Source organism: Schistocerca gregaria, chromosome 1 (genome assembly GCF_023897955.1).
Source record: "Schistocerca gregaria isolate iqSchGreg1 chromosome 1, iqSchGreg1.2, whole genome shotgun sequence".
NCBI lineage: Eukaryota > Metazoa > Arthropoda > Insecta > Orthoptera > Acrididae > Schistocerca > Schistocerca gregaria.
Genome location: NC_064920.1, coordinates 976163448 through 976182384, shown reverse-complemented (window position 1 = coordinate 976182384; position 18937 = coordinate 976163448). Strand labels below are relative to the sequence as shown.

The 18937-nt window shown below is 44.2% G+C and overlaps 1 protein-coding gene and 1 non-coding gene across 2 annotated transcripts in view; both read right to left on the bottom strand.

The window, feature by feature from the left end:
- LOC126277139 (protein neuralized) overlaps window positions 1–18937 on the bottom strand; it is a 765663-nt gene that overhangs the window by 271471 nt on the left and 475255 nt on the right. The gene's annotated exons all lie outside the window — the stretch shown is intronic.
- Trnal-caa (transfer RNA leucine (anticodon CAA)) lies at window positions 7632–7706 on the bottom strand. The gene has a single exon. It is a non-coding gene; the product is annotated as a tRNA-Leu (tRNA).

The following is an 18937-nucleotide window of genomic DNA, read 5'->3' as shown; positions in this document are numbered from 1 at the left end:
GGAAACTAGAATCTAGGAAAGGGGAAAGCTGGTTGGCAGTCCACGTGCTACTGGCTTGAGTAGCTATGGAAAGTTGCCGAAGGAAGGTGACGCCACCAACAGGCGACAACGTATTGGACATCCACACTTCACCTCAGAATACATATGTTTTTGGATAGGGTCCGCCTTTAGCAAAACACAGTTTTGTTTTATAACCCAAACATGTTTCACTGCAGCTGCAACATCCTCAGTGGGCTTTTATTTTCCATCTGTTAAAGATAAAGAAAGTTCTTTGTTGTTTAGTATACATGTAGCTATTAGTTTTAAAAAATGTAATTACAGATATTTGAAAAAACACATAAATTATGAAAATTCATACCTTTTTACCGCATGGTTTATCTTTAACAGATGGAAAATAAAAGCCCACCATTTTACCACATGGTGTGGTAAAAAGGTATGAATTTTCATAATTTATGTGTTTTTTCAAATATCTGTAATTACATTTTTTTAAACTAATAGCTACATGTATACAAAACAACAAAGAACGTTCTTTATCTTTAACAGATGGAAAATATAAGCCCACTGAGGATGCTGCAACTGCATTGAAACATGTTTGGGTTATAAAACAAAACTGTGTTTTGCTAAAGGCGGACCCTATCCAAAAACATATGTATTGTTAAAGCAAACACGGAAAAAAAGAGCTTCAATACCAAGATGATTATTTCACCGCAGAACGTTGGGGTCAGAGGTATATCCGCTCTGCAAAGATCTGTTTACAGCAGTTTGGCACCAATAGTGTCTTGTACAGTAGTGGATTTCTATACCTCCGTATGTACGCGCAACATCTTACATTTATTTACACTTAGGGTCGTGTGCTCTGCACCATTCACCAGTCGTCTGTAGGTCTCTCTGAGAATCGCTACTGTCTTCTGGCGTTGTTACGTTCCTATAGACAATACATCATCTGCGAACAGTCTAAAGAGCTTCTGAAGCTTTCTACTAGATCATTTATATACATTGTAAACATTAACAGTCCTATTACATTTCCTTAGTGTACTCTGAAAATTACCTTTTCATCTGTCCACTTTGTTCTGTTGGGAGCTGTACGAGTATCTGCACGGTCGTCTTGAATCAAGTCAAAAATCTTGCCCGATACTCTGTAAGCTCGTATTTTTTGCACTAAACGGCAGTGCGGGACAATGTCCAATGCCGCCCTGAAGCCAAAGAACACTGCATCAACCTGAGCGCCGTTGTCTACAGCACTATGGATCTAATTAAGGAGCAGGAGTGAGCTGAGTTTTGCGAGATCCCTGTTTGCGGAAGACATGTTGATTTTTGTAGAGGAGATTCTCGTTCTCTAAAAACGTCGTAATTCTTGAGTATATGTTCTGTAATTCAACAACAGGTTGACGTCAGCGATATAGGCCTACAATTATGTGCACATTTCCTACGGCCCTTCTTGAAAGCGGGGAACACCTGCGCTTTTTTCCCAGTCGCTACGTCCCCTTCGTTGCTCCAGCGAACTACGATAAAATGCTGCTGGAAGGGAAGCAAGTACTTTCGCGTAAACTTTGTAGAAGCTTACAGATATCTCATCTGATCTTGATGCCTTCCCACTACTAAGCGACTGTAGTTGCTTTCCCATTCCACGATCGGTTATCTTACTATCTGCCATTTCGACCTTCGTACAATGACTGAAAGGAGATATCGTACTCCGATTTCCTGAGGTAAAACAGTTTCCGAAAATGGAATTTAGTATTTCGGCCTTCTCTCTGTTACCTTCAGTTTCGGTGTCAGCACGATCGCCGAGTGTCTGACTAGATGATTTCGAACCGCTTACTGATTTTACAGAAGATCAAAGCCTCTTAGGGTTTTTAGTCAGATCAGCTGAAAAAATTTTACTTTCAAAGTCATTGCACGGTTCTCTCCTTAGGCTCACAAGTTCATATGGTGTCGGTATTATTTTCTTCCTTTCCTATCCCATCCTCGTCACTTTGCTTAGGATTTCTCTCATTGCTGAGCTCTGTCATATATTTGTAAAGAAGAGGGCAATAATTTCTTACGCTTCTCTCTGGGGATAGGTTTTAGGTATTTTAAAAGTAGCTCCAAGTCCGTTTTGTAGTCTCGTATTTTTTGGGCATGCCTGTAACACTCTTATGCCGACTAAATAAATCCACGAGGGATAGTAATCCACTTCCATGAACTGTCTGTATCTATTCAGCTACTGCCATTTCTAATGACCTCGATGTCGACGGAACGTTAACACCCGGCCTACCTTACCTTCAGCATTCTCCTACTTATTAGGGATCACAAATAATCAAGCAATAGTCAGGGATCTGCAGAAATCTATACATAGCTTCTTTTCCCACAAAGCAACTCAATCTCTCCACAGTCCTTCCAACGAGCTTTCATTTGGTTTTCGCTTGTTCACATTATCGCTACATCAAAAACTAATTTCAAAAGGTTAGGTCAAGCTGTTCTACGGATGCTACTGGCCAGTAATATTGCTTATGCTTTAGTAACAGCACGCAAGGGAGCCATACAAGAAATGCTCATGTTAGCGAACATGTGCGATACACTGTGGATGCCCAACAAAGTAATACTCCAATGGTACCCAGGAGGAAGAATAAATGTTTGCATACTAGATATAAAATGGTGGCCAAGATGCATACTTGAGCTCCAACGGACCATAAGATCTACTGTTTGATCGACGATGAAAATGGTGAATGCTGTTCAGTCTGTACAATGAGCAAGCTGTTAATGAACCGACCCAAAGAACTTGTGAGTAGAATTTAAAATATTAATACGCCATAGGAAAGCCAACCACGAGAAATGTTTATAACCTATATGTACATTGTCCCAAAGTGTAAACTAAATAGCAAAAATATGTACATATTCCAGACGACTAAAGACGCCTTGCAAAGAATAAAAGCGAAACGCGTATGGAACGAAAATGTGAGTTTCATTCTGTTGTAGTTAAATGGTCCAAAAGTAAAAATTATCAACGTACCGTAATATTACACGTAACTGAGGACGGTAGAACTACAAAACATAAAGACGAAACACTTGATATGATTTTATCACAAAAAACCTACGGCGTGGACCTGAACTGCGTACACAGACTTTTTTTCTCTCAGTTCTACGTTTTGAGAGCAACTTTCATTTTCTGCTACAAGCTGCTGCTCCGTGTCGAAATTAATCACATTTTAGCTCCATCCACATCTTGATAGAGGAACTCATCCACCTGGTTTTACATTAAAAGCGCGGCGCAAACGCACGTGTTCGACTAAAACAACGCACGGGGCACGTTAAACACCCGAAATTGTTGTTTCACAGCGAATGATTGGATAGCTTTCCATAATGGCTCCGCATCACGGAAGGTAAAATTACAAGCCGGAGGTAACATAGCAGCTGCCATCAGTGGGAGATAAATACTTGTTGCAAAGGGCAACTGTCCGGCGAGGGCGGGGGCGGGGGTCAGCGCCTTCCGGGGGCGTGAGGCATAGGAAAGGGCAACAGGTTGCACGCAGCGCACAGTACACAGCGTACACAGCGCCGTGGCCGCCGCGCTGGCGATAAATCACGACCTCTGCGCGCGCCGCCTCTCTAAAGACTGTGCTCACGCGACCGCTCCAGCTAACGCCGGACACAGCTGTTTTTTCACAAAGGTTTGTGAATGGCCACACGGTTACCTCTACACAGAGCAAGGCGCAGTGCCACAACAGCCGTACTGACTGCAGCATCAATGAGTCACAGCTGGGATCCATAAAGTGACACAATTCGGTATACAAATCAGTAATGTGACCCATCCGAGAATAATGCTCAAGTGTGTGGGACTCGTACTAAATTGGACTAACAGGGGATACTAAAGTATACAGCAGTACGAATTGTCACAGGTTTATTCGACCCGTGCCGGCCGGAGTGGCCGTGAGGTTCTAGGAGCTACAGTGTGGAACCGCGTAACCGCTACGGTCGCAGGTTGGAACCCTGCATGGATGTGTGTGACGTCCTTAGGTTGGTTAGGTTTAAGTAATTCTAAGTTCCAGGGGACTGGTGACCACAGCAGTTAAGTCGCATAGTGCTCAGAGACATTTGAACCATTTTTTATTCGAACCGTCGGATAATTTCACAGAGTTGAAGAAACTCAACTGGCAGAAGCTTAAAGATAGGTGGCGCTGTCTCCTGAAAGCCTGCTTAGTACGAGGGTCACACCAAAAGAAATGCACACCATTTTTTAAAAAATCCATCTTTTATTCTACATGTTTGAAAGTTTTACAGTATGTAGATACATTCTTTAGGAACAATATTTTCTCCACATAATTTCCATCCCTCTCAACTGCCTTACGCCATCTTGGAACCAGCGCCTGTATACACACACGGTAAAATTCTGGACCAACCTGGTGGAGCCACTGTTTGGCAGCGTGCACAAGGGAGTCATCTTCAAACCTTGTTCCACGAAGAGAGTCTTTAGTTTCCCAAAGAGATGATAATCACATGGAGCCAGGTCAGGACTGTAAGGCGGGTGTTTGAGTGTTATCTACACGAGTTTTGTGATCGCTTACATTGATTTTGACTGACATGCATTGTCATGCAACAGCAAAACATCCTACTTTTTGCCGATGTGGTCGAACATGACTCAGTCGAGCTTGAAGTATTTTCAGTGTCGTCACAAATGCATCAGAGTTTGTGGTGGTTCTACGTCGCATGATGTCCACAAGCAAGAGTCCTTCGGAACTGAAAAACACCGTAGCCACCATAACTTTTCCAGCAGAAGGTGTGGTCTGAATTTTTTTTCTTGGGTGAATTTGCATGACGCCACTCCATTGATTGCCTCTTCGTCTCTGGTGAAAAGTGGTGGAGCCATGTTTCATCACCTGTCACAATTCTTCCAAGAAATTCATCTCCACCATTCTCGTACTGTTCCAAAAGTTCGCTGCATACCGTTTTTCTTGTTTCTTTGAGAACCACTGTCAACATCCTGAGAACCCACCTGGCACAAACCTTTTTTAACGCCAACACTTTCAGTACTCTGCAAACACTTCCTTCCCCTATCCCAACGTAGCGTGAAAATTCGTTCACTGTGATGCGTCTATAGGCAGTCATCAATTCGTTAGCTCTCTGCACATTGTCTGGAGTGTGTGCAGTACGAGGCCTGCCGCTGCGAGGACAATCCTCAATATTGGCGTGCCCGCTTTCATCACGTGGCCTGCTTCCCCACCGACTAACTGTACTGCGATCGACAGCATCATCTCCATACACCTTTTTCAACCTCTTGTGGATGTTTCCCACTGTCTCGTTTTCACAGCAAAGGAATTCTATGACAGCACATTGCTTCTGGCGAACGTCAAGTATAGCAGCCAACTTGAAGACATGGTGTGACGGCGCCACTCACGGGAACAGGTTGAACTAAATTTGAAAACAAGCGGAAAGGACGTGTCTACACTGTGTAAAACTTTCACACATGCAGAATTAAAACTATTTTTACAAAAATAGTGTGCATTTGTTTTGCAATGACCCTCGTAAGTTTCAATAACCAATTATAAGTGATGAATTTAGGATCCCTTACGTACGCGTATCGCTCGTTCAGCGATCGCGAAAACAAGTTTAAACTAATTGCAGCGCTTTCTCTGCCTCGTGATGACTGGGTGTTGTGTGATGTCCTTAGGTTAGTTGGGTTTAAGTAGTTCTAAGTTCTAGGGGACTAATGACTATAGATGTTAAGTCCCATAGTGCTCAGAGCCATTTGAACTAATTGCAGCGCGATCATTCTTTGTGCTCTCTACACGCGAATGGAACGGTTAGAATCGCTGTCAGTTGGCACGACGTGAGATAACAGTCTGCTATGTACTCCACATGCATTTGCAGAGCATGGACGAAAATGTAAACTTAGACATAGAAATTGTTGGCACTATCATTTTCATTACCATTTTTTGAAACCAACCTGTTATACCTTTTCTCTCTCCGATGTACTATGCACCGCTACAATTTAAACTGCTGGCAGAAATACGGAAACAACTACTTTTTATACAACTATATTTACGCCAACGTATTTCGGATTTTCATCAACGTATTTCGGATTTTCATCCTGCTCCAGTTCCCGTAATAAACACTTTACGACAAAAAAAAAAAAACCTCACACTAAGGAATTATCCAAATGGGATGGAAATTGGTAGATGTGATAGACATGTACAGATAAACAAATGATTAAGATTTCAGGAAAATTGGAAGATTTAATCAAGGGAAACAGTTTCACAAATTGAGCAAGTCAATAACGCGTTGGTCCACCTCTAGCCATTATGCAAGCAGTTATTCGGTTTGGCATTGATTGATATAACAGTTGGATATCCTTCTGATGGGTACCATGCCAACCGGCGCCTCAAAATTCTGAGATCGTTGGCTCAGCCCAAACTTTCTCAATTGGGGAGAGATCCGACCCTGCTGGACAAGGCAGGGTTCGGCAAGCAGTACAAACTCTCACTGAGTGTGGGTGGACATCACCTTGCTGAAATCTAAGCCCAGAATGCCTTGTCGTGAATGGTACAAAAAACGGGGCCTAGAGTATCGTCGATATATCGCTATGCTGTAAGTTGCCACGGATGAGAACCAAAGGGCTACTGCACCCCATCACTCCTGACTGTCGGGCCGCGTGAGTGAAACAGTCGGTTGGTACCCCACCCCTGTCGGGAGCGTCTCCAGACACGCCTAACGCCTGGAATCTCATTGACAGGGGTAGTATTGTCTTCAGTGATGAGCTCCGCTTCCAGCTGAGCCCAGTGACCAGCGAAGGTATTTCTCGAGACGCTCTGGACTGCGGTGGGATACCGACTTGACTGCCGTCCTCCATGTCGTCCGACAACCAGGAATGATGGGGCAGTGCCATTTCTTTTCATAGCGGGACCCATTTGGTTGTCGTCCGTGGCACTCTTATAGCCTAGCTGTACGTCGACGATATTCTATGTCTCGTTTTGTTGCCCTTCATGGCAAATCACCCTGGCCTTACATTTCAGCAAGATAATGCAAGCCCGCACACGGCGAGAGTTTCTACGGTTTGTCTTCGTGCTTGTCGAACCCCCACCATGACCATCAAGGTCGCCGGAGCATTATAGGCAGGGCCTTTCAACCAGCTCGGTATTTTTACCATCTAACCCTCCTATTGACAGAATTTGGCACAATATCCCTCAGGAGAACATCCAACTCTGTCAATCCTAAGTCGAATAACTGCTTGGATAAGGGATAGAGGCAGACCAACACGTTCTTGACTTGCTCAATTTGGAAAGTTTTTCTATTGAACAAACCATACAATTTTTCTGAAATTGTAATCATCTGCTTGTCTGCACATGTACATCGCGTCTATCGATTTGCGCCCCATTCCGGTGATTACGTCGTTGTGCATCTCTTTTTTGTCTTACAGTGTATTTATATCTTTATCAACATAAAGGTTTAAGCGATTACATTTTGATCGCTGCGGCTGCCTTTTATATTGTAATCTGGAGCTCCTTTTTGGTCAAATGTTTGAGAGGCCCTATAAATTACACAATGGGCAGTGGTACATAGCCAAACTAAGAATGGGAAATGGACAAACGGAGTACCAAGCGTTAGGTCTAGTTTTGCAAACAAATGGTTTTTTTAACTTCCTGGCAGATTAAAACTGTATGCCGGACCGAGACTTGAACTCGGGACCTTTGCCTTTTGCGGGCAAGTGCTCTACCAACTGAGCTACCCAAGCACGACGCACGGTCCGTCCTCACACCTTTAATTCACGCTATTTTAATATTCCAGGAAGTATCATATCAGCGCACTGTGCTGCAGGGGACTTCCAACGTCTTGCTGAGTCCATGCCATGTCGAGCTGCTGCATTACGCCGGAGAAAACGAGGTCCGATACGCTATTAGGAGGTATAGTTCAAATGGCTCTGAGCACTATGGGACTTAACATCTTAGGTCATAAGTCCCCTAGAACTTAGAACCACTAAGGACACCACACACATCCATGCCCGAGGCAGGATTCGAACCTGCGACCGTAGCGGTCTCGCGGTTCCAAACTGACGCGCCTAGAACCGCTCGGTCACAGCGGCCGGCTCTGTTCCTTCGACACGCATGGACGTCTTAGAGACATTCTAATTTAAGATTCATAGACTGGCGGATGTCCCATGACACCCAATCAAGTTCAGTGTTGAGCCGTTGACTCAGTTTTTTATTACAGAAGGCAGCTAACCCTCTGACCGGACACGCTGAGCTACCGTGCCGGCTCTACCCAGCTAAGAAGGCAGACTGTGTGGATGTGTTTATGTGATGACGTAATGGGTTAAAATTGAGTTCCGGTATGTAAATAAACCCTACGGATTTGTAACAGAGAGAGAGAGAGAGTGACATCTGTTGTGTGTTCCGCGTCGTTAAGAGAATCGTAAGAGCCTCTGCGGCTCCCGAATGAAAACTCATCCCATAAATAAATATGGCGTCCTTGAGTCCAACATGCCGCTGGCGTGAATCATAAACTGATGCAGCATCTATCGTCTTAAGTGTCGCTTTTCACACACTTCATAAACTTTATTAACGCTTGAGATGTTAACAGTCGTCCAAATTAGAAAGGAATGCACGCAAATAAACCTGACGAGTGATGTCGCACATTACCATTTACCTACGTCTACACGTATATTCTGTAAAACACTGTGAAACGCTTGGCTGAGTGTATTTTCCATTATTAGGCCTTCTTCCAGTTTCAAACATGTTTAGAGTGAGAGAAGGATGACTGTTTAAACATCTCTTTGCGATCACTACTGAGACGGTACTTAGGAGATTGCAGCAGGCCTACATTCCTAGATTCCTCTTCTTGAAACTTTGAAAGAAGGCTTCCAAGGACCAGTTTGAGTCTGTCTTCAAGCCAAGCGCCTGCCAGTTCAGATTTTTCAGCATCTCCGTGACCGCAGCTCGTGGTCGTGCGGTAGCGTTCTCGCTTCCCGCGCCCGGGTTCAATTCCCGGCGGGGTCAGGGATTTTCTCTGCCTCGTGATGACTGAGTGTTGTGTGATGTCCTTAGGTTGGTTAGGTTTAAGTAGTTCTAAGTTCTAGGGGACTGATGACCATAGATGTTGAGTCCCATAGTGCTCAGAGCCAGCATCTCCGTGACGCTCTCCCTTGGTTTAAGCAAACCAGTGACCATTCGTGCAGCTCTTCTTTGTAGACGTCCAATATCCCCAATATCACCTGTTAGTACCAGTTGCTAGGGAGTACTGTTCTAGGATGGGTCACACAGGTGTTTTGTAAGCATCTAAGTGGCACAGTAGTAACACACTGCACTCGTATTCGGGAGGACGACGGTTCAAGTCCCTGACAGGCCATGGAAGTTTTCCCTGATTTCCCTAAATTGTCTGATTCAAATGCCAGGACGGTTCCTTTGAAAAGGACATGAACGATTTTCTTCCTCGGAATTCCCCAGTCGATGGGGAGTTATACCTTGATCGTCTTTTTCCTTCCTTTTACGAGGATTACCCTTCTTTAATGACCGTTCAGCATTAGAATTAATGAATCTGGTGTACCACGCAAGCTGGAGGGAGATGGGGCATTCGGACATTCTCAAGGCCAGGCGTGGGTCCGCTCAGCAGACAGTGGTTCTTAAGAACCCGCGTCATCAGATGCAAAGTAACACTCTTTATGGCTACAGCAAGTTTGTGAGGGAACCTTGACAAGCTCTGGAGACGCAGCGGCTGTTACTCGCGTGGACGGTTTAACGAGAGTACGTGGGCGACTTCAACCGCCGCGTCGCCTCGGCCTTGAAGTGAAATTAGACGTCTACAATTCCCAGCGCTACGCCGCTCCACGTGAGTACAGAATTCATTGAGAACTACTTGAATTGCTCTGCCACACTTCACGGATTTATTTCTTATTCTGTCCTATCTAAAATTTATCACTGCCACCGTGTCGTTTAGAGAGGAAACCAGAAATAATTTAAGCGGATGTATTTATTAGTGTTTTAGATAATTTACTTAACATGCTGCTTATCTCCAGGATTCTGACGTCAGTGAACGAATGTGGGTTGAGAAAGACAGCTGCCTTCGACAAAATTAAAATTGGCGTGGAATAGTAGTCTGATGAAAAGGGAGATCCTGAGAAGCGAGGCCTGGACTTAATTGAAAAAAACTTAACTGAATGGACTAAATACGAAAATGCGTCAGGCAGTACACACGAGAAAGTTAAAGTTAATGGGCACAAATATGCGGAAGAACAGTATTAAGAAATGCCGGGATGGTTACATGTAAACGGCACGGCCTCTCTCCTTCCACATCCTTCCCCACCGTGAGGCTGTGTTCCATCTTTAAATGACCTCGTTTTCAATGGCACGTTACACCCCAATTTTTTCTTCCTGTAGTATTAAGAACGAAATATTAGCAAGATATGTCGTAAGGTAATCAGAGATTGTCACTGGATGAATGAAGGATAGTAGTTACAACAAAGACTGGATTATATTCACAAATGACTGGGAATGATGACTGTTGAAAAAAATGAAAAGCACGTATGGTATTGTTGTCCAGGAATCCTATCTGCGATGATCGGCTGCCTGGTGTCGTTTCGGCAACTTACGCTAGATGGTGATGGAATCATAACGAGGACAACACACACAGCCACTTCCGAGAGGAGAACATCCCCACCCGGCCAGGAACCGAACAGGAACCCAACTTGAGGCACCAAAGCTAACCACAAGAGCGCGTGCTAAAGTGGGGGCTATAGCGGAGAGAAAAAATACGGCAGACATGAATGTAGCAAGCACGCAGAAATTAAGCACTGAACAAAATATGGAGCGCATGGACGGTGGCGCTAAACCGGCGAGGGCACTTTATAAAAAAATGAGGATGCATAATTTTGAAATATATATTTATTTTTCAATAATTTGGCTCTTCGTACTTATTATCACTTTCATACCCTATTCTAAAGCTTCTAGATCTGCCTGAGCAGTTTTTTGGCCTTTTGTCACTGCAGAGTGCGAATAAAGCAAAATACAGACATCAAAAAAAGTTTTGCATCACCTCGGTTCCGAGAGTTCCGGAACCTGTATAGAAAATTGGAACAGAGATCAAAATAATCATCATTTCTGCCCTTTTTATAGCTCATGAAAACCACAAATTGCATGATGTACCACCATACAGCGAGACTTTCAAAGGTGGTGGTCCAGATTGCTGTACACACCGGTACCTCTAACACCCAGTAGCACGTCCTCTTGCATTGATGCATGTCAGTATACGTCGTGGCATACTATCCACAAGTTCATCAAATCACTGTTGCTCCAGATTGTCCCACTCCTGAACGGCGATTCGGCATAGATCCTTCAGAGTGGTTGGTGGGTAACGTCGTCAGTAAACAGCCCATTTCAATCTATCCCAGGGTTGTTCGATAGGGTTCATGTCTGGAGAACATGCTGGCCACTCTAGTCGAGCGATGTCGCTATCCTGAAGGAAGTCATTCACAGGATGTGTACGATTGGGGCAAGAACTGTCGTCTATGAAGACCAGTCCCTCGCCAATATGCTGCCGATATGGTTGCACTATCGGTCGGAGGATGGCATTCACGTATCATACAGCCGTTACGGCGCCTTCAATCACCGCAAGGCGTACGTAGGCCCCACATAATGCCACCCCAAAAACAGCAGGGAACCTCCACCTTGCTGCACTCGCTGGACAGTGTGTCAAGGCGTTCAGCCTGACCAGGTTGCCTCCAAATAGGTCTCCGACGATTGTCTGGTTGAAGGCATATGCGACACTCATCGGTGAAGAGAACATGATGCCAATCCTGAGCGGTCCATTTGGCATGATGTTGGGTCCATCTGTACAGCGCTGCATGGTGTCGTGCTTGCAAAGATGGACCTCGCCATGGACGTTGGGAGTGAAGTTGCGCATCATGCAGCCTATTGTGCACAGTTTGAGTCGTAACAAGACCTCCTGTGGCTGCACGAAATGCATTATTCAACAGGGTGGCGTTGCTGTTAGGGTTCCTGCGAGCCATTATCCTTAGGTAGCAGTTATCCACTGCAGTAGTAGCCCTAGGGCTGCCTGAGCGAGGGACTTCATCGACAGTTCCAGTCTCTTTGTATCTCCTCCATGTCCGAATAACCTCGCTTTGGTTCACCCCGAGATGCCTGGACACTCCCCTTGTTGAGAGCCCTTCCTGGCACAAATTAAACTATGTGGTCGCAATCGAACCGCTGTATTGACTGTCTAGGCATGGTTGAACTACAGCCGTGTACCTCCTTCCTGGTGGAATGTCTGGAACTGATCGGCTGTCGGACCCCCTCCGTCTAATAGGGGACTGTTTACATCTTTGGGCGGGTTTAGTGACATCTCTGAACAGTCAAAGGGACTGTGTCTGTGATACAAAATCCACAGTCAACGTCTATCTTTAGGAGTTCTGGGAACCGGGGTGTGTTAATAGAACTACGTTTCTTAGTACATGTCCTCCCTATCAAGTTGCTGTGTTTGAACGTCATACTTATGAAGGAGGCTGTAGAAGCATGTCACAATATGTCTATTATTTTCTTTCTTTCTTCTTTCTTTGGCTACCGCCTTTGTCCCGCAGGGTCGGCAGGGTTAAGTACGGATTTGGCACGGTTAATTGTAAGGGGTGGCCGGATGACTTCCTGCCGCCACCCCATACCCCCTGGGACAGAAATAGTGTACCCCAGCTGTATGTGTCCAGTGTAAATCGTGAAATAGTGTGAAAGTGTTCCAAATGTCAGTGAGTCGTGTAACTGAGGCGGGACGTGGGAACCAGCCCGGTATTCACCTAGTAGGATGTGGAAAACCGCCTAAAAACCACATCCAGGCTGGCCGGCACGGCGGCCGTCGTCGTTAATACGCTGGGTGGATTCGAACCGGTGCCGCGCGCCTGCCCGAGTCCAGGAAGCAGCGCGTTAGCGCTCTCGGCTATTCTGGAGGGTACAATACGTCTATTACTCTGGCTTTGTAAACATACACAACAGCCATTCGCTATAAGAACGAAATTTTTCTCTCTCATTTTCCATGAAAGTTTATGAAGCACCTCACCTCCCAAGACACCCTTGAAGGAAGAATTCCCGTGTGTCGAGGTGGTTGAAGACGGAGCACAAGTTCGTATTGGGGAAGGATGGGGGATAAAAAAGTGGTTATGTGTTTTTTCAAAGAAACCATCCCGGCATTAGCCTTTTGCTATAAAAGAAAATCAAGGAAAATCTAAATCTAGATTGCCGGACGGGGATTTGAAAGCCGTTCTCCCGAATGCGAGTCCAGGACGTTACCAGTGCGCCACCTCGTTTGAGAAATGGTAATGTGTAACATCAACTCTCAAGCTTGCTTGCTTGCATTCCCTTGTTATTTTCGCGACTGTTAACATCTCAAGCGTTAATAAACTTTCTGAAGTGTGTGTAGAGCGACACGTCAGCAGCTCAGGTGCTTCATCTGTTTATGATTCTCGCCGGTGTTATATGCGAGCGAAGGACGGAGGAGAAGTCAATCCTTGATGCCTCCGGATATGTGCTGTCAATGGCTCCCTTCTTTCTTTTTTCCGCAGTCGGTTCAGTAACTCGTAACCATTGCGCCACCTCACTTCACCGAACATCCCCGCACTGACAGCGTTAACTGCAACAACCAAACTTCGTTCCTACTTTGGATCAAGTTCTTGTACATTTGTTTTACTTCGGCAAAATGTTTTTCAAGATTTCGCATTTTAATTTAACTTATTTTGTGAGGAAATGTTTCAGATAGTACAATATTCATTCGGAATGTGGCGATATCTACTGGGGAGTGGGGCAGGGTGCCCGTCGCTGTTTCATGTAACAGAGATGTCACCATGTTCTTAGACGACTTCTTACTGTGTTGGTACATTTTACAGATGTACAGCGCTTGTGCTTTGCTGTTCACATCTGCAAGGTCTAGCCCGCCATTGAACGTCGTTAACGTCAGTGTTCATATTTCGTCTTAAAACTAAGTCCGTGGCAGACGAAGGGACCGAGAACGGTCTTTCGACAGTGTCAGGACTTATACCACGTAATTTATTTCGGACGTTATGCATGTGTTCACCAAGTCTACTCTCTGTATTTCGTCGAGAGTCAGACTGTGATGTATTCTGGCTCGTTTGGTGGCGACATTTTTCCGTAATTTACGATAACTGTGTGTCGTATATTATGCCTAAATTCTATCTCTAGACATTTGATATTGGTAATCTTAATTTGTCTGGGGTAAGAGCTTATCCCATAACTATTTTTTGTTAAATTTCGCTCCTGATGCTAGTTCGTATTTGCTTATAGTGCTTTTTCGGTTTCTCTGGCGTCCACCACCAGAAATCCAATGTTGGCGGCATACACCTTACATTCGATCCTTTGACCATGTATTGTTAACTCTTGGAGGTTATAATTTTGTCCAGAAAGTAGAGCGTCGATGGACAGGGTGAAGTGTGCCACAGACGCCGGGCATTCTTCCCTTACTTAGGTGAAGATTTCGGTGAGAATACTGTATTGACCGTTTACGATAATTCAGGAAGTGGAGTTATGTACGAGTTTCTTTACGATGGTGATAAAACATAGTGGGAAGTTCATGGCTCGCTTAGTCTGGAAGAGGTAGGAGTGGTTTACCCTGTCGAGTGTTTTTTCGAAATCCTGCGATAACGAGACGCATTTTCTTTTGCAGGCTTCTAACGAAAAGGAATTCTTGGAATTATTTTCTTGGTTGGGAAAAACAGTAGTGTGTTCAGAATATCAATGCTTTATAAATTATTTATACATTGTTTCCAGCTGTTAACATTGAGAATGTTTCCTTAACAGATGTGTTTCTTTTTCCCTCTCAAGAGGATGTTGCTTATGTTGAAGCAGAAGCTCCACCTAAGATCTAGTTCCTACAAGATTCAGCATAGTGAAAGGACATTACTAAAATCTTCAAACACTTTTTCCTGGACCTAAAACACCGTAAAAAACTGTTTTCAATCCAAATAAAAGAACACGTTCTCAGAAAATTAGCCGTAACTGAATCAGGCGATCAGTTTAGTCTATTACAGCTTCGCTGAAATGACACTACCTGTCTACACATGATAATCAATTCCGAGAGTTGAATAGTTTCATGAGCGAGAATAAATAGTCCCTCATAAGCACGTGTCGAAACGTTAGTGAGTTTTTATTAGCTGCGCTATTTTTGCGAAATCAGGTTTCAGGTGTTAAGTCATGCATCGAAGTAAGGCTGCACGAGACACGTGTGTGCCCTTGTGAGTTGATTATCGGGTTATTTTGCTTCTCCCAGATATCGTTTCGCACAGTCACGAATTTGGCATTGCAAGTTGGTGCTTTTAACACTGCGTTCTCCGCAAGCGTCTATTAACATCAGTATCACGAGAGCCGAAAAGTCATATATGACTCGAGTTATTTGTTTAGTTCCGAGAGGAAAATGAGAAGTGGCATGAGAAAGTAAGCATGGTTCGTTCTCGTTATTAGCAGAGGACTAGTGGTCGAATTAAAAATAACTGAACAAACTGCCATATTCATCTACTTCTTTGCTTATTATTTACCATTGATATACTTTTAGTAAGATGATGTCTATCACAGATGGCAATAAGGAAAAACAAAGAAAAGAGAGCGAGAGAAAGAGAGAGAGAGAGAGAGAGAGAGAGAGAGAGAGAGAGAGAATTTCAGTATATGAGGTTGCAACATTTGTTCGCACAGCTTGTATGGTGCTATGACATCGCCGACGGAAAGTGTCTGTATTAATTAATCAGGTAATGACAGTTCGTACTGAGTTACGCATGCGTAAGGTATCTAAGCGAGGTATAACAGTGAATTAATCAGTTCATAGAGAATAATTCATACGTTAGATACAAAATCAAATGTCACGTCTCATCAAAATTGGCACATTGGAAGTTCTTATGTTTCCGTAAAGTTACAAATAGCCTGGAACCATGTAAAGGTATAATGAATCTACTTCAGTAATTTAAGAGAGCTAGTACATAACCATTCTAGGAGATTAAATTAGAACACACGACCTTTCCAGTAAATAAAGTTATTAGGAGTTAATACCACAACGCAATCGTTACAGTTCGAACTAATATACAATCAGAACCTGTGAGATCTGTAGCACCAATTACTGTTTCCACTTCTATTACTACCTAGTCATTAGTTTGAACTCAAACGCTGCGACCTATTTTCATACAAGATTTGAAAACATTGACGGGGGAGTAGTATTCCTTCTTCACCGTATCGTATTAAACCTTTGCGTCTCAACGACACAGATGGATTAAAGTCTTAAACTGGGTACTTTAAGATAAGGAACTAATGACCAGAAATGAATATTTAGTATTTTTAACGACATAAAGAAACTGTCCATAAACAAATTACACCTAAAAAACCTTAAGACTAAACTAGAAAAAAACTGATCCAAGTGACAACCACCCTCTCTGTGAATGCATTACAACATGATCCATAGACAATACTGAATAATGGGTCAAAAATCTTTTGGCACCACTGTTTACATATAATAATAACGACAGAGATATAACAGCTGCTCCACCAGCCTCCATACTGTAGCTTACAAAGCGTGCACGTCGCAGGTGATTTCATTGATGTGTACTTATGAGTCTTCTCCCTCATGATTTACAACCCATCTCCTTGAGAGCCTGCTGCAGCTATAGTTCTATGACAAGACATACCGTCAACTCACTGCTAATTGAACGAGGCAGTTTATCGTATATGTTTGTATTCACAGCAATGTTGAAACGCCGCCTTTGGAAAATTATATATTACTGTGCTGGTAAATTTCTGCGTTATTTGATACAAAGACAGCTGAGTAAAACTGAACGTACTTAAACATTTCTCTCTTTACTTATTCTGATCATCACTTAACTCAAACACAATATTTTTTTAGCGCAACACAATCTGACTTTCAATAATCCCTACAAAAGAATCGCCCTGACTAACAATAACCTATACCTTTCACGAATCACTTACCTCACAAAAATCTTCGTTACTCGAGCTGCTGCTATACAGCGAGCGCCAATACTGCCAGCTCAATAAAAGATTCTAACTATTGAAGGCACTAACTACTGATAGGCATACTTAGCAAATGAAAGATTTTGATGGAGAACAAACAGTGTATTTACCTTAATAGTGTTCAAAAGTCATGACATCCAGTCTTACAAACTTCCTTTTTCTGACGGACACACGTCCAGATCGTCCGCTCTCAAATCTGTGCCATCTCTCTCCCCATATCCACCACTGCTGACGGCTCACCTCCAACTGCGCAACGCTACGCGCTGTTCAATTCCAACTGCCCAACACTATAATATCGAATATTCCAAGAATGCAAACCAGCCACAGACTGCACACGGCACAGCCAGTGATTTTCATACAGAGCGCTACGTGGCGTTATCAACATAAAAACCTAAACAGCCTACTTACAATGTATACAGGGTGTTCCGAAATTCCCGTTACAGACTTGTAGGACTTGTAGAGAGGAGTGAGTATATGAGATTTTGAATAGGAACCCATGTCCGGAACAGTACCGTTTCCGCTTTACGGCGGTTTCAATACAGATTTTTAACTCGTCCACTTACGCTTGAGGAACTGAATTAGGCGTAACGAAGTAAAATTACTGGATAACAAGTCGAAAGTAAACATAACGAAACATCCACTTATAACTTAAGCACATTTGTTTGTGTTAACATTATGTGTTTACATTATTAAAAAAAAAAAGAACCCAGCACACTGTGCTACAGAACAGTACTGATGCAGTACATCGTCACGCGACCGTGTGACGTAGTACAGGTCAACCTCTCTGTCATACTGCACACCAAGATAAGCAACTCTGAGACTTTTCTCTTTCCTTAGCAGACTTGGACGCGTTACACGTCTGAATTGAAACCGTCGTAGAACGAAAACGGTACGTTTCAAGACGCGGGTACCTATTCAAAATACTATGTACTCACTCCTCTCTACAAGTCCTAGAAGTTCGTAATGGGGACATCCTGTACAAGTCATAGTAAATTCACCACCTGGAGGGGGGGGGGGGTGTAGGGGGAGGGTAGCAGAGGGCGGGGAGTTCTTGTCTGGTTGCATGCTGGCATGCCGTGTTATGAAAATATCATCGATTAAAAAAACATTTTATTGTTTTATTAGTGAGCACACTACGCCAATCGTAACGCTATGTGGAGGCAACGCCCTCCGTGGGTGTGGCAGCCCGCAGTGACGCCAGTGGCTCAACGGGAACGCTGACGCAATGTGTGTGTGTGTGTGTGTGTGTGTGTGTGTGTGTGTGGCTATAAGTGCGCCGCCGACTGGACGCAGTTTCGCAGCTCAGGGTAGTTCGCGCTGGAATGTGCGGAATCCCGCCGTGGCTCCGTAGAGGAAGACAGCTCTCAGCAGTAGCGCCTGTTCTTGCGGCCGGAGGCGGAGAGTCACGGTATACAGTGCACAGGCGAAGGTGGCTGAGCAATAAGCTCGCCAAGTTAGGAGGCTGGCAGCGACTGGGAGTTGGCCCAGAGGTGACCAGCCAGCTGGAAGGCGGTAGGTCCACAAAATCGTGCAGCTCGTAGAGTCTCGTCGTCTCGTAGATCGGCGTGCACCTCTCGTCGGAGCCTGCCGCTACCAGACTGCCTACATTCATCTAAAAATGAGCGGTACTAATGCGGACTTAGTGCGTTATTAGTTTACCAAGGCAACGATTCCCATCACGCAGCCCAAACAGAGGCTACAGCTCAGTGTTGAAGTAAAGGGGCAACCGCACCACGGTAGCCTGCTGTGTCATCGTTATTACGTCGCTGGTAACTCTGCTCGTCCTGCGATGTGGCAATTGCCCGACGTAGTGCGGACAAAGAATCATCGTAAAGTAAATGAGACTGAATCCGTCGCAGTATGCTTTAAACGCCAAGGAAATTGTGCAAAAGTTAAAGTGACTGGTCAACTTACGTTTTATTATAGAAACTAAAGTGCCTATCCTTCCCTTAACACCAGTGATTTTTTTT